Source organism: Rosa chinensis, chromosome 5, assembly GCF_002994745.2.
Source record: "Rosa chinensis cultivar Old Blush chromosome 5, RchiOBHm-V2, whole genome shotgun sequence".
Taxonomy (NCBI): Eukaryota; Viridiplantae; Streptophyta; class Magnoliopsida; order Rosales; family Rosaceae; genus Rosa; species Rosa chinensis.
In genome coordinates this window covers 67,066,667-67,076,594 of record NC_037092.1, presented here as the reverse complement: position 1 = coordinate 67,076,594, position 9,928 = coordinate 67,066,667, and positions in this window count along the sequence as shown.

Genomic DNA, 9,928 nt, shown 5'->3' with positions numbered 1-9,928 from the left:
TAAATCAAGTGGACGTGCGGCCCAAGTATAGTCGTCTAGACACAAACTCCCTTTCACATCATTTGGGCAACCTTACTGAAATGGCCAGGTAGGGGAGGACGAACACGAGAGGAGAAAATCCATTTTAGCATGAGCTATTCCCACATAGTGGTTTAGGTCCATTCGCAAGCACTTCTTGATTCAAAAACCCGTCATGAACGATGTACCCTTCCTAGACACCATTCCACATAGGCTATACTTACTAAGATGAAAAAAGTCATAAGTGTGAAGACAGTTTAACAAGTGTTAATAAAGGCCGCCCTCAACTTTAAGGGACCTGAACTAGGTACCAATAAGGGGTTTAGGCCAATATTAACAAAAGAGACTTCACCTATTCCATTCAATTTACAACTTACAATTAAAACTCGTATTCAACAATATAAAAAAAAACAACCTAGTTAATTTATACTAAGTTTCAAACAATTTATATACAACAATTATAAACAAAAACAAGTGATTTTTCAATCCCCGGCAACGGCACCAAAAATTGATACGCTTAAACCAAGCGCATAATTTAACCCTGAAAATGTCATTGTTAGTATAGAATAAGTAGGGATCATTCTAACCAGGGATTGAGGGTACATCTGTCATTGTAAAAACAAATTAATAAAAAACATTGATACGCTCAAAGCAAGCATATAATTTAATCCTAAAAATGTCATCGTTAGTATAGAATAAATAAGGATCGTTCTATTCCGGGAATTGACGGTACACCTGTAATTGTAAAAACAAATAAAGAATTAATAAAAGTAAAAAGTATTATTTACAAAAATAAAACAAAGAATAGAAATATATACAAGCAAACATAAAGAAGGGGCTTTAGGATTAATAAATTGAAAATTAAAATAAATAAAATAAAAGAAAGGTAAAAACATATATACAATGGTGGAACGCAAGTAACAAAGATCAAAACCACAATTATATGTAAGAAATCCAATCACAATTCCTATAATTGATCTTCTATGTCATGAGAAAGAAGATGACCATGTGAAACGTTAGAAAGCAAACGATTTCCCATTTTTTACTCTCCTTGAATAATTAATCTAAGTGAAAGCACCTAAATTAAACCTATTGAACATGCAATCATAGTCTAGAAAGCTAGTTACTCAAGAACACATTCAATGCATGAAGAACAAAGAAAGGATGTCAACCAAAGTGCACAACCTAGTTATGAATAAGTTCACCTATTTGCAATCCTCCTTAATTGATTTCGACTTTTGTCCAAAGCCTTTACTACTTAAATTAGCTCCAATTACATGCATATATCCTAAGTTGGCCACCAAAGAACACATACATATAAAAGTTTTCTGTAAAACAAAATTAATCAAGCAATCTCACATATGCAACATATAAATCAACATAAAGAAATCACAACTTTATTTCAAAACATATAAACGGGCTTTAAACTTTGCCCTTAACGTCATGTTAACTAGAATTCATAACTCTACGAATCAAACAAAGGAAAACAAAAGAAAGTATGAAATACACCGTGAAAGATGAATGACGAAGCCTTGAGACGAAGAACTTGAAGATCCTTGAAAGCAAGCAATCTTCTAGGGACGACACAAGGGTGGATGGCGGATAGGATCTTGATGTATTGCATGACTTCTTCTCCTCCTTGCTTGAGACACAGAGCTTCTGAAGACTAGAGAATGTAGAGGATTTTTCTAATGTTTATTTTCTGAGGGGGGAGAGGTGTGTTGCGGTGTGTTGATGGTGTAACATAGGGGGGTTTATATAGGGAAAGGCAAGGCTTCATGAATTTAATTTCTAAGGAATTTTCTGGTTGCACCACACAGCTCTAACCAATGAATTAATGCCACGTCAGCTCTGCCATGTCACTCAACCAATCAAAAAGCTCCAAAATAAATCCATAATCTTTCCAAATATATTATTGCTGATTTTTCCAAGATTTAATCTGATTTTATTCACCATTTTCGGCCAAATATCTAGGCATGAACCTAGACAATGTATCCGAACGCATTTTGGACCTTTTCTCCCTTAAATCTCTCCATGGTTTTATCCTTAATGTCCTCCCCTTGATTTTCTCTTCATTTTCACATTAAAATTGCAGATTTTATTCTCTAATTTCAGCCAACATATCTTGAGGGAATTAAGGAACGAATCTGGACTTGTTTTGAGCCTTTTCTTGTCGCACAATCCCTTGAAACTCTCCTAAGATTTTCTCAAAGTAATCTCCTTGATTTTCACATTATCTCCATCATTTCCCATGCAAAAATCAGATTTAATCTCCCAGAATATCTCCCACGTCATCTTCAAGCCATGTGGTTTCCTGGTGCCATCAGGACTCCTCTCTTTTCGCCATGTGTTTTCATTTCAGCTCATTTCTTCTCCATTTATTCCAATGTACCTAGAAAATAAAAACTGAATTAAAATTTATTTATTTAAGGAAATAACTAAGTAAATATGAGGAAATAATTATTAAAAAGTCGCATAAAAATGCTCCTATCACGAACCAAGTAGCCTTCCCCTCTTCCTTGGGGAGCCACGGTCTCAACCACACCTCCACTAAGTGCGGTTGCAGTGCCTCTATCTGCGGCACCGTGCCCCTTGTTGGGGACTTCTAACCTTGCAGGCACATTTGCAGCTAGTATATGTGATCTAATCACTTTTACGATATCAGTAAACGCATCAGGCATCAAATCTGCTACGTTCTGAAGATCGATTATTCTTTTCACTTCACTTTCACTTTGTGAAGTGCGGGGATCAAAATGAGACAGAGTGGGGACAAACCACGACAATTCCTGTCGTTCCCTTGAAAAATCCTTTTTCCTATCTCCCCCTAATAACTGGAAGATTGTCTCATCAAAGTGACAATCCGCAAATTTAGCGGCAAAGAGATCGCCTGTCAAGGGTTCCAAAAAGCGGATAATCGTTGGAGATTCGTATCAAACATAAATACTTAATCGTCTCTGAGGACCCATTTTAGTGCGTTGTGGGACCGCAATAGGCACATATACTGCGCAACCAAATTTGCGTAAGTGTGAAATGTCAGGCTCATATGCAGTTACCAACTGATACGCATAAAATGGTTGGCTAGCAGTGGGTCTGAAACGAATAAGTAAAGCTGCGTGCAATATTGCATAACCCCAGGCAGATATAGGCAGATTGGTGCGCATAACCAATGCCCTAGCCACCATCTGTAGCCTTTCGATGGTGGCTACTGCGAGACCATTTTGTGTATGCACATGGGGTACAGGATGCTCCACATCGATCCAATAGACATGCAATAATCATCAAATGCTTTTGATGTAAACTCTCCAGCGTTATCAAGTCTTATAGACTTGATAGGGTGATCAGGGTGGTGAGCCCTTAAACGTATAATCTGTGCTAGGAGTTTTGCAGCAATTCTTGTGGACAATAAAGCGACATGTGACCAGATTGTCGAAGCATCTACCAGAACCATAAAGTACTTGAATGGTCCGATAACCTGGATGGATAGGTCCACAAATACCTCTTTGTATTCTTTGTAAGAATGGAATGTTTTGTTTTGTATCTTTAGCATAGGAAGGTCTCAATCCTGTTTTTGCTAAAGAGCAGGCTTTGCAAAACAAGCGTTGTGCCTTTGAAATAGTCAATGAGGCATAATGGGAGGTAGTGCTTCTGGTACTTCAGAAAGCAATGACTGCATTTGAGCAGTACTAGGACCGACACCTTGCAGTGTGACGGATTTTTCTCCCACTGTATTTGTCACTCGAAATAAGGGATGTCCATATGAGTTCTTTAAAATACGGATCATCATGTCATGATCTCGGTGCCCTAGGCGGTCATGCCAAAGCCTGTATGAGTCAGTGTCCCAGATTTCATTGTTTGTGACAGCATAGGATTCAATTAATCAAAATCGTAGTGAGGTAGAGTCCACTAGATTGACTCATAAGTTTCTCTAAAATGCGTTTCCTTCCACATTCATTAGAGGTAATATAAATGTATTCAGTTCCATTCTCACAGTGTGTTTTTACATGATAACCGTTGGCACGAATATCTTTGAAACTTAACAAGGTTCGATTAGCTCTTGGTGCATACAAAGTATATCTCATATTCTTTAGAGTATTTGTATTTAGGTAGAATGATAATCTTTTCATTCTAATAATAATTATTTCTCTAGATGTATTGCTTTACATCTTTATATTGCAATTTCGAACCATGTAAATATGTGTATAGAAAATAAATTTGAATAAATTCAGTGCTTCAGAATAAAATCTGAAATTTATTAATAAGCCAACGATAAGCAAATCAAGGTCTTTGTTCAGAAATCTAATTCATCAAACCATTCTTTAAGACCAAATAATAGTCTAATTAAAAATAAGGCATTATGCCTTCACAACTATCTTTGGAAAATAAAATGAATAAAGCAGATCAGTTAAGATTGAGAGCATCCATTGACTTAGCAAGTTCCTCTTTGCCATTGAAGTCTGCAATTGTGAGGTTGACGTCTGGGTCATGGCCTCCTTCTTCCATATAGTGAGCCTTTTGTTCTTTAGACTCCCTATACCTCTTGTAATGGGCTGCTACTCTGTTGTTTGCTTGGCAGTTCTTGTACCAATGCCCAATGAATCCACACCTATAGCATGGTTCATTGTCAACTCTTTCCTTTTGCATCTTGTTTCCATGATCCCCATGTCTCTTTCCACGTGGTGCATGGTTGCCATGTGAGTAGGGATTAGCACGTCTAAACCCCTTTGCATTTGAGTTCTCTCCACCTTTCACTTTTCCATAATTAGCCTCGGAAATTTTCTTTGTCCCAGTGGGCCTAGCATTGTTGTTCAAGAGAATCTCATTATGTCTCTCAGCCACTTGCAGTAGGCTTATCAACTTATTGAAGGTTGTGATTTTTTTATTGTCATACTCCAACTGATACTGGTTCACTATTATAAAAGCTGAAGTAGGAAAGGTGGTAAGAGTCTTGTAGATCATATCATCTTCTGTGATTTCCCTTCCACAAAAATTGAGACGTGCTTTTAAGTGCAACATGTCCTTGTTGAAGTCATTGACCTTTTTATAGTTAAGTAAGCGGATTCCATTCCACTAAATAGCTAGTTCTGGGAGTAAAGTGTCATGAATGTTCCCAAAACTTCCTTTAAGGGCATCCCACAATTCTTTGGGTGTCTTCAACTGAAGGTACTCCCAGCGTAGGCTAGGATCAATATGTCGCCGCAGAAACATTAAGGCATCTGCTTTCACTATATTAGATAGTTCATCATCTTTAGGGTCAGTAATGATGGCAGTGTAGTCTTTTGCCACAAAGGCAGTTTCCATATCGGAAACCCAACGATGGTACTCAAGTCCGTCTGAGTCCAAAATGTCAAATTCAGGTCGAGATGGATCAGCCATTTGGTTTCGAAAAAAAAATAAAACAATCCTAGCACACGCGCATGTTGGCTTTTTTTTTTTTTCTTTTTTTTTTTGGGCTGGGTGTATACTTGGGCCCTTCTCTTTCTTTTTTTTTTTCGGGCTGGGATTCCCCCTTTTTTTTTCAACCGAACCTTTTCTTTGGGCCGGTTTACTTTTTCTTTCTCTCTGTTTTTTTTTTCTCTCTTTTTCTTTCTTATCTTCTTCTTTCTCTGCTTCTTTCTTTGCTCTCTGTTTGTTTTTCGGTTTGCAGGAATAAGAAACTCTTGCAGATGCCAGTCTGGATGAGGGCGCGGGGGCGCTGGGGCTGGGCAAGGGCGCCAGGGCGGGGCTGGGACCGGTGCAGGAGACGAGCGGATCCCAGCTGGCCAATCCGAGCGTTGGCGGAGGTACTGCTGCAGATGGGCTGCCGGATTCTTCAACGATCTGTGCTGGGATCTGCGCTGTGGGCTGGCCGCATGGGTAGGAGGATGGACTAGGCTGAGCAGGGCTGCTAGCCAGTTTGGATCTGTGCTGCTGGCCGGTTTGGATCGGTGCAGTGATGGAATTTGGTTGAGGCCGGCTGGAATGGTGGGTCAGCCGGTGTTGCAGGCTCAGGGGGCGGTCTGGGCGAGTAGGAGGTGGCTGCGCAGGCGGTGGCTAGGCAGGACTTGCGGTCCCCGATCTGGTCGAAGGCGTGGGTGTAGGCTGCAGGATTTTTTTCTTTGGCTATTGGCTTTGAACGTGCTGATAACGTGTTAAAGTAAAATGACAATTGGAATTGGTCTACTCATTTCATTTCATAGTCCCTTTATATAGGGATAGAATTACAACGGAAATATTAATTACATTAAATACATTGAATGCTGATTGATTGTAATCACTGATTCCTTGATTCTCTCTCCGTCAGTTGCTTTGACGAAGGCACACAATATGATTTTCCTTTAACAAAAAGGTATTATAATGTTTGAAAATAGTAAAAATACTCAAAATATAGATAAAATGTTCAACAACAATGAGATAATGAGTTCTTAATAATAATAATAAAATTGCAAATTTGATTCTTCCATCTCCGACATTGCTGAACAACAACCAATAAGCCATTTGACCATTTCTATATATGCAATTCAGTTTACCAAAACTGAGACGAATTCAAAACTTAAATGAATTACCAAAAACTCAAAAAATCTATAACAGAGCATAATTAAAAACTGAGCATAGGCAGTAATCAATCACTAATCATGCAAAATAGATGAATCAATTGATTCAATTCCCATTCACATAGGCCAAAACAGATGCAATTCAATTAATCAACTAATTCAATTCCCATCCAAAATAGATACAGAGGCCAAATATCATCATCTCAAAACAATGCAGTAAGCAAAGTCCAAAACAGCTCCAACAATCATGAATCAGAAACACCACAGTCCAAAATCCAAAACTTGAGTATGAGATACACAACTACAATTCAATTAAGTTTATAACATTCACCGAGCTTGCAGATTGAATGCCAGAATCACTTCAATTATGACTCAAATCAGTGAAATCACTCAATGCCCAGCAACTTAACGAGACTCACCGAGCTTGCAGAAACACCGAATCCAAAACCCAGAAATCGAGCTTGAAGAATCACCAATTGAACCCAGAAATCGAGCTTGAAGAATGAAGAATCACCAAGCTTCGAGGTTGAAGAATCACCGAGCTTAAAGCCTTGAACCCAGAAATCCAACCCAAAATAAAACCTAGAAAGCCCTGAAAAGTGTGAACCCAGAAACTGTGAGATTGTGAGACTAAAACTCAGAAATTCGATTGAGAGTAAAACCCAGAAAGACTGAGAATCGAGTTTACCTGCGAGTTGGAAAGCTAAAGAGCTGACCGGAGAGAGATTGAGAATCGAGTCAATCGACTGATCAAGAGAGAGCCTGTCGGATAGAGAGAGAACGACTGGTCGACGGCCGATGGAGGGTGCATAAAAGAGAGAGAGAGAGAGAGAGCGACGGAGCGACGAAACCCAGAAGAGAGAGCGACAGAGCATTTCGCGTTTTGGTTAAGAGAGGAAAAAAAAAACGCCCAAACACCTAAGCGCAGACCGCCCAGCCCCGCTTAGGCCGCCTAAGCGGCCGACTTTATCCCCAACGCCCAGCTCGTACGACTAGGGGGAAATCGGAACAGAACTGATGCGCCTAGCGCCTAGGCTGCCACCTAGGCCAATTTTTAGAACCCTGCTATTTTGACAACACAAAAGGAATAGCATTGGTGGAATTGTCATGAGATTTTAAATAAAGAGGTCTACTATTCAAATCTCATCATTGTAGTTTTTTAATATTTTTAAAAACAAAATGAAATTTTGTATTTGTAACGAGCCGACCCACAATATGTCGTGCTCGAGCGAGGTCAGGCCAATATTCCTAGGCCCAACCTAGCCCGTTATTCTAACGTGTCGGGTCGTTCCGGGCCACTAATGGGCTTGGGCCATGCCGGGCATGCCATGTCGGGCCATTGACTTTGGACTATTCTTTTCCTACAGAGAGACAAGAGGGACCGCAAATGGAACTGCAATCCTTAAAGGAAATGTTGATGGCGAAAGCGCCACTCACTACATTGAAATGCTAAATGACGTTTTGGTTAGTTTTGCTGATGTTGGATACCTCTCTGACCCATATAAAGGTTGTTCCCAAACTGGTTATGTATTTACCATTGGGAATACGGCGATATCTTAGAGATCAACCAAGCAAACCCTTGTGGCTACCTCCTCAAACCACTCAGAGATCATTACTCTACATGAGGCGGTTCGTGAGTGTATATGGTTAAGAGCTATCATTACACATATTCGAGGGACTAATGGTTTGAGTTCTACCACCTACTTGCATTTATGAAGATAATGCAGCTTGCATCAAACAGATGAAGCTATGTTATATCAAGGGTGATAACACAAAACACATATCGCCAAAGTTTTTCTACAATCAGCAACAACAAGCTCTCCTCAAGATTCAAGTGAATCAAGTAAGGTCTGAGGAGAATGTGGCAGATTTGTTCACCAAATCATTGCCTAAGGCCACATTTGAGAAACGTGTGAAAAGCATATGAATGCGAAAACTTTCCAAGCTCCCTTGATTAATGCAAGTATCAGGGGGAGGTGTAGACATCAGGGGGAGTCTAACATACATATGTCATCCTCAAATGTAGAAGGTGCGTTGTGCTCTTTTCCTTCGACAAATGTGTATTTTTTGTCCCACAGGGTTTTTATTGTTACTTGGCAAGGTTTTTAGTGAGCCAACAACTCATGCACCATTTCGTCTTTGACTTGGCACAAGGGGAAGTGTTAAAAGAAAAACACGTTACGTATCTTCGTCAAAGTGACTGACAAAGTGACTGACATATTAGCGATTACCAACAATCAGCATGAATTACGGATCAATCAGTATTTAATGTCAACATTGTAATTGATATTTCCGTTGTAATTCTCTCTCTATATAAAGAGACTATGAAATAAAATGAGAAGACCAATTCCAATTCTATTTTACTTTTACAATATTTCATTTTTATAATATATTAGCCTCTTAACATGTGCGTGGTTTTTTTTTAAAAAAAAATTAAAATGTTACAACAGTTTATCTCCCAATGGTGGGGAAGTTCTCCTTTTTTCATGGGAAGTATATCAATTTTTTTTAAATATAATATAATCAATTGACTATCTTATCCTCATATAGAAATCATTTATTTATAAATATCTATATTATGTGAGGGTATATATGGTATTTCAAAATTTTAACCATTCTCTCAAGAATTAACTTAATTATATAAGATTTCAAAAAAAAATTCTAACTCTAAATTTTTACATAAATTCTTAATTCAAATATATTTTATTTTTTTAATAAATAAATAAACAGAATTCATTAGATAACTGACCCAATAACCCAAATACAATGGATGGAAACAGACATCTTATGGTAGTGAATAGTGTTTTGACCAAGTGACCCTGACCAATGAGTAAACTTGCTCTTAAGAGCTATAATCCTAGGCTGTTAGCCATCCCTTCCAACAGTAATATCAAGCTGTCTCAAAATGAATGAATAGTGCTACGATGTATATACATTACAAGCCAAAAGGAATCTAAATTATATCCACTTGAATATTAAATAGAACATGCTAAGCAAGATTATACTATCATATACAAAAGAAGGATAGATTTAGGGGGGTGAAATTTGCACCCCTAAAATTACAAACCACACCCCTTTTTATTTTTTTAATAATATTTCATATCATCTCTTTTTGCACTTCCTAAAACACTCTCAATGTCAGATTTTCTTTTTCTTTTTCTTTTTGGGTCTTTTCTTCTCTCTCTCTCCCCCTCTCTTCCAGACCACCACCAAAGTCCTCTCTCTCTCTCTCCTTCCCGATCTTCCTGATCTCTCGTTCCTCCTATCTTGCTCCGACGGCTACTACCGGTAAAGAATCTGCCGGAGCTTCGTAGAGAAGAGCTGGAGAGTCTATGCACGAATTTTTTAAGCCAGCTCCTTCCCGAGGCCACGTCAGCGCC